Below are 14,721 nucleotides of genomic sequence, written 5' to 3' on the forward strand. Positions count from 1 at the left end.
AAAACATATATACAAAAATGTGTATGTTTATATTTGTTTTTGTAATTTTATATTCTGTAATATTTATTTAAATACTATATTTTATATTTACTTATATCAACATGTATTGGCAAGTATTAGGATGGATGTACATGTAGATGACATGCATGTCCAAAAAATGTATTATACATACATATTTGTATAAGCTAGCTATATATGTTAATATGAAGTTATTACAAGTTTCATACGTTTTTACTTTATGTGACATTTCATATATGGAAATTTAATATATGTACATATATTGCATCTGCACATGGGATAGTTTTAACATTTACAATGTTCTCTGGTCTAAAATAACTTGTTTGCACAAACTTGTCTAATTGGCCTTGATTGAAGCTACAGCAGCCAGGATAGTTGTTCTGTCTCTGCCTCTTACTGTCACACAACAGAAGCTGGCCTGCGGATCACAGCGAACAAACTCTGAACATTTTTATCACAACTCTCTGATGTTGAGAGCCAGGCCTCAGTGAATCAGCTACATTTCAAGTTGGATGTGTTGGACAACCTCGGAGACATTTGCTCACGTTGAGAATGGTTATCATGAAGCAGATGCATTTGCTCTGGCACTGATTATTCCACAAGAGAACAGCCAAGCAATCTGCTAGACTAACATATGCTGAATACAAAAGAGTGCATTGGAGAGGCAGGTAGTTACTGGAAAAAAAGAAGTGCAATGGATACCGTCCCATGTCATGAGTCTGACTGCTCCATCATGACTGTTATTGCTTTTTTCTTAGGTATGTAAAGAAATTCAAGAGGAGGAAATAAAAGTTATGTTCAGTATATTTGGGTAACTGTCAGTTTTACGGCTATGAAAAGTACAGAGGTTTACAGAGATGCTGCCAATATATTCTAAGGGTCTGTTTTAAGGAAATTAACACCCTCACAGTAACTGAGATACTGTGACAAAGTGCAACCATATATTTCACCAATGTTGTGACGCTTTTAAACACAGCCATTAGATTTTATTCCACACAATTTGATTTTCACACTGTTCCATTTCTGTTTAAGACTGTGTTTCCCACCAGCTAGTTGGGAGTTTTGCTGTCGACACGGACAACCTCTTAAGTCTTATTTTATCTGTGGAATTGACTGCTGCTGCCCCCAAATCCCAAAAGATGACCAGAAATTAACAAATCAGACCTCTTACATAGTAAGGAGTGATGACAAGTTCTGATTTGGCCACTGGGATCATCAGAAAAGAAATACACATTCAGGGTGAAGACTATGGAGGGCCCCCATACCCAATTCTGAACCACTGTGCTTCTGACCAAAATGTTATATTCAAGAATTATATAAAATAGATCCAATATATTCCATAATATTATATCTATATGTAAAATAAATAAAAACATTATATACATTATATACATATGCAAGAACATTATAAAAATAGTCCAAAATAATCAATAAATTAAATCATTTCTTTATTTTTCCTCATTTGAACTTAATTAAACTTATTAATTTACAGATTATTAAAAATTATGTATGTGCAATATATATATATATATTTACATAATAACAAAATATATACAAAAATTAAATAAAACAATCTAGCTTTATGCTGTTAAATTGTGATTTATCAAGTAACTTTTTCCAAGCAGTTTCCTGTGCTTTATGTTGCCGCCCCCTCTTACTTTGGCTGCTTGCTATCTATCTATCTATCTATCTATCTATCTATCTATGTATCTGCTTTACAGTTTACAAAGCACACACACTTGCACAAATATTTATAAAAAAAACACGAATATCCAGAAAACATGGTTCAAAGGAATCACACTATGAAGTGATTATTAGCCATTTGTATCCTGCCCTCTTTTATTGTTTGATCCAATGAGGCAGTGCCAGATACTTGGAAGGATTTAGATGCATTTGTATGCAAATGGCCAGAAGAATCATGCCAATTATTTAAATCTTATTTGTGTAGTAACCATTTAAGTATTAAATAGCAAAACTGTACATGCCAGTGTAAGGAAAGCATGACTGTCATTACTAAGAGGCCATTCTTCCTTAAACCCCCTTCCCGTTTCTCGCTCTCCCTCTCATTTATTGCGTGACTTCATTTTTATGTACCATTAAAAGCTCACCACATCAGACAAGTCACTCAAACCAGGCCTCACAGGACACAACAGCACCGTCAGTGGATCATTAAACAGTGCCAAACTCACAATACCTTAGCATCAGCTCACCACTAAAAAAGAAAAACAGCCCTCTGCTCTTGTTTTGCTTCATGTGTTTCCCTCCAAAAAAAATGTATACAAAAGAAAAGTGCGAAAGCTCGGAGGGATGAGGTGAATCTACTTGAAGATATTTAAAACAGAGAAATGCTTTGTTAAAAATACAAGTCCTTCGGGTTGTATGTGTGCTCTCTGGTTTAAGAAACTCCTTTTTTAAGTGGAAGAAAAATGCTGTACCGCAGGGTTTTTAGGTCCTGACATATCTGTCGCCAGCAAAATATGAGGTAAAAGTGCATAAAACTTCTTGCCTCTCGCTTTATCCTCTCCAGAACTGTCGCACCTTTTCCTTTTCTTACAACTTATTTTGGGCTGAAAACTCTGTTTATTCCTTTGCTGCAAAGAAAGGTTCGCTCTGCAACTGCCAAAAATGACCTAAAACAAAACAATCAAATTATAAAATCATTGCCTGAAATGAGACACATAAAAAGTCATCATCTCACAATATTCAGATTGTTTTTGTCATTTTACAAAAAAGAATAGTTCACCCAAAATTAAAAATTCTGTCATCATTTACTCATGCTCATGTTGTTCCAAACTCAAATTACTTTTTCCTCCACAAGATGCATAAGGATACATTTTGAACAACTTTTTTTCCCCCATTCAATTACAATAAATGGGGATTTTTACTTAAAAAAAAAAATCGAAAAGGAATCAAAAGCATCATTAAAGTGTAATAAAAGTAGTCCATACGACTTATATTTCAAATCGTTGAAAGCATGTTCATGAGAGAAACAGTGATGTCTGATTCATTCATGATTCAGTCTTTTGAGTCGGATCTTTTCAGTGAATCAATTGATCTAATTCACAATACCAGTTCAAATGCTTTGTTTACAAGTTCACTGACTTAAAGGGGTCATATGATGCGATTTCAAGTTTTCCTTTCTCTTTGGAGTGTTACAAGCTGTTCGTGAATAGATAAGATCCCTAAAGTTGCAAAAACTAAAGTCTCAAACCCAAAGAGATATTCTTTATAAAAGGTAAGACTCGTCCACGCCCTCCTAAAACGCCTCGTTTAAACACGCACCCACATGTCTACGTCACTGTGTGGGAAGATTTGCATAACACCGACCAAATGTTCATGCAAAGAAAGAAGGCGTAACTTTGATTCTCGCTGTAGTATTGTTGCTGCCACCGTCGCCATGTTGTGGAGACGCTGTGTTTCTCGTTGCGAAAGAGAAAATACTTTGTTTGGCCTTCCAAAAGAGGACACAACTAGAAATCAGTGGTTAAGTTGTATTTACAACACTGTTCCAGAACAGTTCAAACCAAATATTCAGATGTGTGCAGTGCATTTCACGGAGGACTGTTTCCTGAACCTGGGAGAGTAGCCTACAATGCCGTCTGTTCTGACTCACAGCCTGTAAGTACGTTTTTTATATTTAAAGAATTTGCCACTGACTATTCAAATGCGAGTTTTGAGCAGTGTAGAGTAGCGCTTGTTGTTTGTCGTTTCTCCGATCACAAATGCAGACATGGTTTTATGTTTACGCGGCACGGTGCGATGCAACGCAACGCGTAAAAAGACAGTATAAGTCCGTAATTATGTCCCCACTGGATGTAATTTTTTACAAACGAGGATGTAAATGCCTCGTTTGTAATGGGTTTTATTGTTTTTGTCTCATCGTGCCAGGACACTGCATCACAGTATGGTAAGGGGCGTAACATTTCCGTCACTCGCTTGAGGTATTCGGCCAGTCACAACACACTGGATAGCTGGCCAATCAGCGTACACCTCGTTTTTCAGAACGATGAGCTTTGTAAAAATCGACGCGTTTCAGAAAGGCGGGACATAGAGGAGAAACAATAATGTACAGTATGTGGAAAATAATGTGTTTTTTTAACCTTAAACCGCATAAACACATTTCATTACACCAAATTCACAACATAATGTTCTTTTTTAGCAACGTCATATGACCCCTTTAATGATCTGGCAACAACAGCTGACAGCTGTCCATTTCTTACAAAGCTATTATATGACTTTAAAAGACATGGAGTAGAATGTGTTCATATGGTCATATGGACCAAATTTATGATACTTTTATGGTGCTTTTGCGTCCATTTTGAAACTTGAAAGTATCCGTCCCCATACATTGTAATTGCATGGAAAATAGTGACCAACACAGTTAATCAATTTCAACTTTTGCTTTCCAAGGAAAACAGAAAGTCATACAGGTGTGGATCAACATGAGAATAAGTAAATGATGACGGAATTTTCATTTTGGGCGAATTATTACAGTTTATGTGTATCCAAATCCATACGTTGCCAGATTAAACTGGTAAAACAAAGAGATCCAAAAGTCTTACAATATTTAATAACTATTAATTAGAGAAAACAAAGTGTGTTCTTTTTGACTACAACACACATTCACATATTACAAGTTCAGAGACAGATGTTGAGGCCAGTGCCGACACATTACTCATTCAAAAGCAAACAATGGAGAGACATTCTTTTAGAGACTCTGTCAGAGATAGAGCTCCTGAATATTATTGAATATGGCCATTTGCCACTCTGACACAAACCGCTTTATACAGGTGAGAGTGAAGTGGGGTCCCTCAGTTATCCTTTTTTATGGAGCAGCAGGAGAAAACTGTTAAATTGTACCAGAACTCTTCATATGTATATATAAAAATGCCCTGAACAAGATGCTTATCTTAATAGATGAAGTAGGAGCAAAAGAGCTATAATTTTAATCAAATCTCTGGCTTATTCGTACGAGGCTGTCCTATTGAGGTTTTAAATGCATGTTGTTGGGACTTTGCTGAATGGACTCAGTAGGGGGTGTCTCACTCGGTAATTATACCTCACTTACAGGTATTTTTTGTTGCTGTGCTCTTTATCTTCTCTTGTAAAGAGGAAATCAATTTGCACATATGTATATGAGAGAGGTGATTGCCTTCACTAGAAGGGGGGAGGAAAAGAAAGACTGGCTTGGCACAAAAATGGGGGAAAAAAAGTATTGTCATAAAATGGACAAGTCGTTTGGAAAATTGAGGAGAGTTGCTTTTGAATGTGTTTGTTTGGGTCTTTTGTTAGCTCGTATTTAGCGTCTGCCATAGGTGCACTGAGCTGCCTGCAAATTTTCTCTGCTGCACTATTGGTGCAGACTCAGAAGAACGAAAAAAAGAGGTGAAAGAATGAAACAACTTAAAGAGGCAACTTCAAAAATTACTGGAACCTGTAAAATTGGCCAAAACGATCCACTCATGCCTTTTTATCACGTGTAGAGGTTGTTATTGTAGAAACAGATAGTTTTCTGTCTGCATATTTACCACGGTCTTGCCACTTCACTAACTAACCACTGGATATGTTGGTCAAACAATGAACATTTAATTTTCATGACTTGTTGAACAGACATTTAGATTGGACCAAGACACATTACATTATATATTACATTACGTGCAATTAGCTGTAACTGCATATTTGTAATTACGTAAATGTAAAATTTGTTTAGGAATTTTTTTTTTTTTTTAAATTACACCTTATTTTAACCCATATCATATAAGGAAAAAATTTAATTCAATGTTACTTGATTCTTTATAAATAATTGTGAAAATTACTAGCATTTCTGAGTGAAAATTGTTTCTACACCAATTTGTTTTCAGTGTACATTTTCATGCAGATTGTATTATATGAACGATCAACTACATTCAGGACAGATTTATATAAGCAGCCAGGCTAAATTATCACAATTAAGGTCATCAGCATCCTACTCGAGAGTGGTCAAGTGGAATAATGTCAAGACATTAGGTCCCACGGTTTCCAGCGTGGTCACACAACCACTGAATGGAGCCATTAGCGTCTAGCGTGAGCACTCCAAAGTACTCGTGGCACGTATTAATCAGGACTGAGATTACATAGCTTAGCATATTCTGCATGTATCGCTAGCCAGGCTTGTGGGCGTCAGAACAACCAAAAAGTTCTGTCACATGCATTAGCAAAGCACACAGCAATTGTCGGGCACAATTATTTCTATTTAGAGGATTCTGGGATCCAGGCCTGCCAAAGAGGCTTAGATACCCCCCGGGACCGGCCGTGGCTGTAGTGGAAAGGAAGGCATTATGGTCTGGCCACAGTGCACGGACGTTCAGCGGTCTGTGGGAGTTAAAAGACACATGGTCTAAAAACTGAAGAGATGATCAAAGTAACCAGGATGGACAATGGCCTGATGCTACATGTACACAAGAGACCATAGATGAGGACAAATGCTTTAAATTGATGAACATCTTGTGCAATTAGACTTATTGCATTGTGGAAATGAGCTAATAAAAAATAAAAAACTGCTGAAGATTGGCATGTTTTCGCTAACCTTACCTCCTGCAAAGTTAACAAGCACAAGGTTTCATATTTCTAATCTTATCTGTTTTTTTTATCTCATCTTATTATTTTCATTCTTTGCACATGAAGTACTCTTGACCCAATTACTAGCTCTTCGGGCTGCGCACTTCTTTGTAAAAGTTATTATCTAGTCTGAAATGTTTGATTTTCTTTGTTTTGATACCTTTCCTCAGCTCCCATGAGACTATGTTGAAGGAAGGGGAGGTTCTAACACTATATTTTTCTTTTGGATTCTCAGTAAATGCTTTTTCTCTAGAGGGAGGGAAATAGAAACTGCTCAAAGTCTAGAAACGGCGGTGCAGAGATAACAAAGACGAAGGTGATTAGCAACACATTCTTACCAGCATGGTGCTCTTAGTTCACAGAACACAGCATGCTTTCTATCTTATATTGAATCTGGGGCAAAGAAACTGACTGCAGTGGGGGTACAAAAGTCTGAGACCACTAGTAAAAATTAAGGATGGGCATTTTTCAAAAATATTGTATTTGAATATTTGGGCTCATAAAAAAATGAATATTTGTTTATTTAAATGACATTTAACAAGAAAAATTTTATTTTTTAATAATCAAGTTTTTGTCACCACTTCTGAACAAGCTTATGATTAGGCATTATACACAATGTTCTACAAAAACGTTACGTTATATATCAAGATTTTCTTTTAGTTTAAAACGTGTAAATACCTATATAAAGAATAAAAGCATTCAAGCTCAAGCAGAGCAAACGGAAAAAATAAAGCAGATGGTGCCAATTACAGTACAGAACGTACACTAGGGCGATATACCGGTAGAGATTTTAAACTATTGTCTCTATTGTGGTTACATGCTCATGTGCCGTTGCTGTACATAGCACACGAAAACATATAGCCTGTACACATTTTTAAGCATTGTGGTTTAAAAACAAGTGTTTTAAGCCGTTGAAATGCAATCAGCAGCGAAAGACAACTCATTTCTCTATACGTGTGCGCTTGAGAGACTTGCTGCATCCCAATCCGCATACTATCCCTCCTAAATAGTATTCGAAAATAGAATTAGTATGTCCCAAATCGTAGTATGTTGAAATAAGTATGCCAAAGAGGATTCGATTAGAACTACAAACATGCATTCAAAAGTATTTTTTTAAACTACAAACATGGCGGATATGCGAGGGGTTTGAGTGATAAATAATCAATGTCTAACCTGATGAAGAAATATTTATTTAATGTTATCAGCGTTATACACTTTTATAAAGATACGTTGGTCATTAACTTTTAAATGCTATTATGCAAACACACGAGCGGAGTTCTCGGCAGGAAGGACCCGCGACTGGCAGATCAACATTCCTCTACAATTCTCTCCAATATGGTAGGAAATTAAATTAAACTAAATGTGGATGATGTTAACTGTGACAAGAGGATTGACAGGGAAGTTTAAAAGGATACACGTAACTAAGCAACAGAGCGGTAGTAGTACGTCCAAACATAGATATGTATAGGTAGATTCCCCATTCGACTGTGCCAAGCATGTAGATGCGTTCGCCATCTTTAACGGTCAACTTGACATCATTCACCATAATAATCAATGAATATTCGAAGATGCCACAATCCTGCAAAGCCGATGCTTGTAAAAACGGGATAACATTTTACAGGTGAGAATGTGTTGGTTTGTGTTTTTAAATGTATTAACTCAATATTACAAGTTTTGAATCATTGGTAACTTATGTTACTGTTAGGGTGAATGACGTCAAGTTGACCCTTCGAATTTGGCGGACGGCTTACGTATAGCGGCCCACAGTAACAGACGCTAATGAGGCATCTACGTATACATATCTATGCGTCCCGAAGCTTGCCTCAAAAGTATGTACTTTTTCTTCACAAAAAGGGTACATACTTTTATGGCATAGTATAAGTAGGCGAATTGGGATGCAGCAACTGTGTGCGCATGTGAAGACGGTGCTCACAGAGCGCGGGAGTATTGAACGGAGATATTTTTGCTGCTTTATAGGCCTTGAACGGTTAATACACACACTTGTATGTGTCAAAATGCCCGTCTTTACAAGTGAAAGCAAACAGCTGAGAATGAAAACACATGTGTAACAGTATATTGGATCCGGGCACCTCTTAAAGTGACTTGATATCATAAAGATCTTATTTAAAGTAAAAATAACTATATCATGATATATATTGTTACAGTAAAATAAAAATGTTCATATCGTGATATAAGATTTTGGTCATATAGGCCACCCCTAACATACACTCGAGTCGGCCTAACGTTATGTTTATCGTTTTTATATTGTTTCACATGTTAATGTTGAGAAAAACCATAATATCCACATGCTCGACTGAAAGTTGGCTCATCAGTCTGACATTCCAGAGACACAAAGATAACGGGTGCCAAGCAAAGTTTCTTACAGTGCTTTGTGTTTTCTGTTCTTAAACCATGCACTCTCGCTCGAGGACTTAAAGGAAGCATATGTCTCAAGATCATTTCTCTATCAGATAAGCTCTCTTCTCGGCTCACTCGGGGTACAGCTGCACTTACCTGCATTTGTGCTCAGTTTCACTGATTCATTTGATTAAAAGTAATTCCATTTTGTAAGATCATTTAGTAAGGTCATTTTGATCAAAGTAATTCCAAACTTCGCGAGGCAGATGACGACATTCTGTGATCAAATACAATCAACTTGTTAACACGCTCCACAGCGCCACCCAGTGCATATCACCTGTAACAATATTGACAGTAAGTATATATCGGTTCCCTTCACACTGTTCGCTTAAAATGCGATTAAAAAATGCGACCTGAAAATTTACGACTGAGTTTGGTTATCAAATGTGGTTATCTCGTAAATAACCATTTTGCTGCTGTGTGAATGTTGTCCCCTTTGCTTTAATAACAAACTTGTGTAAAATCTTGCAATCATGTTCTCCAGACGATCCTAAAAGCATCTTGAGCTTCACGGGAAGCAACATGATGAATTTCACAAATGTTCTTATTGGAATAGTGACAAAAAAAATTCTTAATCTATATCAAAATATTTCGTTGCTTACAGTTTTGAATTTGAAATCCCAGATTTTGAATGTGTTCTCAGACTTTTGGGCCACATTCTATCTATTTAGAAATACAGCTGAGATAGTTATACAATTGAGACATTTGTATGCAACCTTAAGAACCGAGGCCATCATGATTGTTTCAGTGTCCTTTGTTAATGACACCAAACAACAGGACATATGTGTATGGGATCCAAAGCCAGAATAACTAATATTTTCTCATCAAAGAGCAAAGCAATCGCTCTCCACAGCAGAGCCCAAAGCTGCCATGTTGAGGTCCTAATGAGATGTTTAGAGACACGGCTGGCTAATGGAACATTCTGGAGTTTGCCTCCTTAACTCCAGAGCCCTCTACCTGAGGAGACAAAGGACGTTCTGTCTACCAGGGGAAGAATTTCAGATAATCTGTGTCATTCATATTATGCTTCCTGACACAAATGATCTGATAATTCACATCTGAAGTGAATTAACATCTGTTGTTTGAATGGGTCTAATGTCTAGCAATTCATCAAATTCACAGGCTAATATTGCTGACCAGAGATTCATGTAACGTGCCCAGACTTAGGCACAGAGAGTCTGTGGTTTAGAGCAATGCTTGGCTCTCTGCAGTGTGTTCTTGAACTAACAGTGCTGTCAAAATTAGAGATGGAAATAATGTGTTTATGCAGAATTAAAGGGATAGTTCACACAAAACTGAACATTCTGTCATTTGTTCCAAACATGTATGACTTACTTTCTTCTGTGGAACACAAATGAAGATATATTGAAAAATGCCTGTCTATAGCAACTAGAGTCCAATGTCATTTGGACTATTATTTTGTTTTAATATTTTGTGTTCCACTAAAGAAAGAAAGTCATACAGGTTTAGAACAACATGAGAGTAAGTAAATGATTAATGGATGGACAAGCAAAGATGCTTCTTTGAAATTAAAAAAACTGTTTAGAAACCCTTTAAACACTGTCTAAAGTTTAGACTCTAAACTAAAACATACTCCAAAGGAAAGGGGGGAAATCTTTCTATGCGTATATCGATTTGTGGTTGCAACAGAATGTATAAACCAAGATTGCACAAAGAAAATAAAAAAGCAATCAATAGCAGAATATCAAAACAGTAATGATCAAGGCTGTAAATTAGACACTTCTTAACACAATAGTGCAGGGTTCCTCAAATCTTGCCCTGGAGGGCCAATGCGCTGCAGAGATTAGCTCCAACCCTGATCAAAGTCACCTACCTGTGATTTTCTAATGATCCCGAAGACATTGATTAGCATGCTCAGGTGTGTTTGATTAGGGTTAGAGCTAAACTCTGCAAGTGGATCTCGTGGGCCAGATTTGAGGATCCCTGCAATAGTGTAACCATATCCAAACACACCAATTCTATGAATTTGTAATTATACACTGTACAGTGCCCTCGCACTGAATGTCGCTGCATTTGGTATCAAAATTTGGTGTTTCTCAAAGCTAACTTTGCGTTTCTTCGCTTTTCAGGTTACAAAGTGACTTTGTAATAAATTCACACAGGTGTCCTTGTGGAATAACCACAGGTGAAGTTTATCATATGGTCATGTTCAGCTACTGACAACAGGAAACGGACCTTTTCACATTTTTTTCTGTGATGATACATTTCTACAATTATTAACGTCATAAATCTAGCAAAGCTTACACATATATATATATATATATATATATATATATATATATACCAAAGGAACACTATCACTCACGGATTGTGGAAATAGTGATACTTTTTCAGGATTATATGATGAACAGAAAGTTTAAGACTTATTAAGAAAGTTCAAGTTTTATTTTTTATATATATATATATATATATATATATATTAGCTTTGCTAGATTTATGGCGTTAAGAATTGTAGAAATGTGCATATATATTCATTTTTAAACTGTAAATGTACATTTATGACACTATACTTTGTTATATTACCTTGGCATTAAGACAGAAAACTAGTTAATGCTGCTGCATGAGTGTTTCTAATACAATGACTGAGAAAGTGATGGTAAATTTGACATCTTTGTCTCTTCGGACTAACGGAAACAATCTCGTGATTTTCTTTAAATTTTTTTTAAGATGTTTACCCAGCTATGGCGACTTCCACTTTTAAGAACCCTGGAAATGTGAAAAGTGTCCATTTTGAGCAGTACATTTGGTATTATCTATGCATTTAGATGTTTTAAAGGCATTGTACACCCTAAAATGAGAATTCTGTCATTTTGTCATCATTTACTAATTTACTTTTTTTTTTTTTTGCTGCGGAACAAAAAATATTTTGAAGAATGATTCAACTGCAATTGTCCAGACAATGAAAGTCAACGGGGTCCAAAGCAAGATTGGACCCTTTCGACCTTGAGTGTACAGAAAAAACATTTATTTTTAAATATCTCAGTTTGTGTTCCACAGAAGAAAGGCAATGACAATTTTCATTTTTGAGTGAACTCTTCCTTAATGTCTCCAAATCAATCTTGGGGCCAACTGTACATGTACATACACACAGAAGGTCAGAGGTAAAGGAAGTCTGAACTATCAGTTTGGGAATGTGATTTCCTCAGTACGTGCCACATTTAATGCATATTAATCTGTTTTTCCATCCAAGGATCCATGACAATCGAAGCGATGAGCTCTGCACCTCTTCGTTCTCACTTTGCTGAAACGCTTCACCAAAAATCTCAGCGCCGTTACATCCTCCTACTCTAGGAGAGAGAAGTGAAAGATTACTGCGTGTGGCTCATTAAGAATGTTTTATTTTGTCTGCAATTTTCCCCCCCGTCTACTGTCTCTCCACCCTCTCGGCAAAAGTCTCGGCGGAATCACAGCCCTGGGTGCATCGCAGCGATGAGATAAATGCAGAAAATTAACTGGAAGAAAACAGGGAGGTGAGAAAAACACGCGGCTGGCCGACGATGGCCGAAAACTCAAAGGAGAGATGGGTATGATTAAATCAAGCTTAATTCTATTTTGATAACTGTCTGCGTATGCGGCCACGTTTCGCCGTGGGGATGTTGTGACTTGTGTATGAGACTGACAATGAAGTCGGCAACAACAGCTGCTCGGTGCCGGCTAGCTCGTGTACCTTGCCGCTCAAGTCTTGTCAGTCACATTTTCCCTAATTAACTAACATCTGCTTTCCATTTTCAGTTACACTGCATCGCCAGCTTGCCTCATCTGAATCCCTGACTCCTGACCTCCCCTGAGGAAGGTGCTCACTGTCAGAAGAACCCCCGGCATCCTACCACCACTGAAAGGTGATTCCTTTAAAGCGCCAGAAACTGATGAAGGAGCGAGAGGGGGCTGCGCAAGGCGGGCAGAGCTGTCGCTTGTGTCAGGTTAACCTCAGAGACACATCCGGAGCTCAGCATCTGGGAGACGAAGGGGAGAGAGGCACCGTCGCTCCATTTGGTGCAAGTGAGTTTTGCATTAAGCACCCTGCAATGGCTTTCATCAGCTTCTTTCTTTCTCTCTCTCTCTCTTTCTTCCTTTCTCACCTCCACTCCCTCCCCCGAAATAAAAAAGGCTAAAACGCTAAACTTTGTGCACTGTCAGTCCCACGGGCTGTGCTTATCCCCAGATTTATGCTAGTAGCGTTGCAGCGTTAAGTGTTAAAGAGAGAGAGGAAGAAAGAGAGAGCTTTGCATGCAGAGAGGAAGGAGATGATACTGATGTTTGTGCAGCACATGTGTTAAGTCACTCACACTCCACAGTAACACCTGAAATTGCTGCAGCTGGTGCTGTTAAACATGCATTCTCTTGTTCCAGTTTCACCACGGCAGCAACAGATAGCAACAAATGTTCCGTTGAGGTCTTTAAGGTAACCCATTATGATGTTTTAAATTTTTAAATATTATATTTTGTATTATATATTTTTAGTAAAATTAAGTGTATTATATGCACAAGTTTCTTTTTATTAAAAAGGTCCTGTAAAGTTTAAATAGCCTTCTGTGTAAGAGAAAAATAAAAGCCACTCTCTTGCATTACTTGTTGACTGTGTGGACATATCTCTCTCTTTTATTTTTTTGAAAAGTCTTAAATTCATTAGATTTATTTTCCGGTGTTTTTACCCTTGATCACAAAGCTCGTGATTTGTGTGGAAATGCAACAAATCTCCCAGGTTTAGAAAAAAGGGTAAATCATTACATAAAAAAAAAAAAAAATAACAGATGGGCCTGCCTAAAAAAATATGATTTTCTACAAATGATTGCATTCTCTCCCCTTTGGTGTGAAAAGTAGACTCAAGAACACTTTTAAATAATTTGTTCAATTTGTTCCACAGCCAAAGAAAAGCGGCTTGGTGGAAATTCAGATTCATTAAAACTTAATTAATATGCATCATTATGTAAATGAGGTTGCAGTTAATGAGTTCTTAAAAGAAGCCTTCCTTAATTAGTTCACTTTTTAATGGCATCATCATTTATCTTTTTTCTTTGAAGCAGAATGACGCGAGGACCTCGCCGTTCCCGAAAGTGCTAAAATTTTCCATTTTTTAATTATTCTTATTTCCTTAATTTTTATATGATTAAAAATGCATTTAGAGAAGTAAATAAATGAGAAAAAATTAGACCTTTTTTTCCAGACTCACTTATTTCCATTAAAACAGAGTCTCTAGATGCCGGAGTGTTTCAAAAGTTAAAGGGAAAGCATCTTCTTACAAAACAATCAAGGCTGTCTCACAATTACCTCCTTGTCTTCTGCGAGTAGCATTATTTCTACTAAATCTGAGCAGCCTCTTAATTGCTCTCTCCAGTTGGGCTGCAGTATATATTACCACACTCCATTACTATTTATGGAGCCTGAGATTCATATTGCAAATATGAATATGACTGTGGTCATTTCCTTCTGTATTCATTCTCTCATTTATGCATTTACATATTCAATCACTTGATTTTTTTCCCTTTAATTTTTTTATTTGTTTATTTATTTGGTAAACAATTTACCTCAGATATAATGGATCAAATTAATAAGCAATCTAAATATTAGTTCACCACATCTGATTGGTTTGTGAAACTAAATGAGAATTTAGGAAATCATAATTATCTTGTACAAGCTTATACAAGCTTGCACATATATATATATATA

General features: G+C 36.7%; 1 long non-coding RNA gene across 1 annotated transcript in view; it reads right to left on the reverse strand.

Annotated features, from left to right (window-relative positions):
• Positions 1 to 12,211: 12,211 nt before the first annotated feature.
• The window catches only part of LOC107680779 (uncharacterized), a 13,148-nt gene continuing 10,638 nt past the window's right edge, over positions 12,212 to 14,721 (reverse strand). Inside the window, exon 3 of the long non-coding RNA XR_001633184.1 lies at positions 12,212 to 12,341. This is a non-coding gene — a long non-coding RNA (uncharacterized LOC107680779). The remainder of the gene's footprint in view (positions 12,342 to 14,721) is intronic.

Source organism: Sinocyclocheilus anshuiensis, unplaced genomic scaffold (assembly GCF_001515605.1).
Source record: "Sinocyclocheilus anshuiensis isolate Anshui unplaced genomic scaffold, SAMN03320099.WGS_v1.1 scaffold869, whole genome shotgun sequence".
NCBI lineage: Eukaryota > Metazoa > Chordata > Actinopteri > Cypriniformes > Cyprinidae > Sinocyclocheilus > Sinocyclocheilus anshuiensis.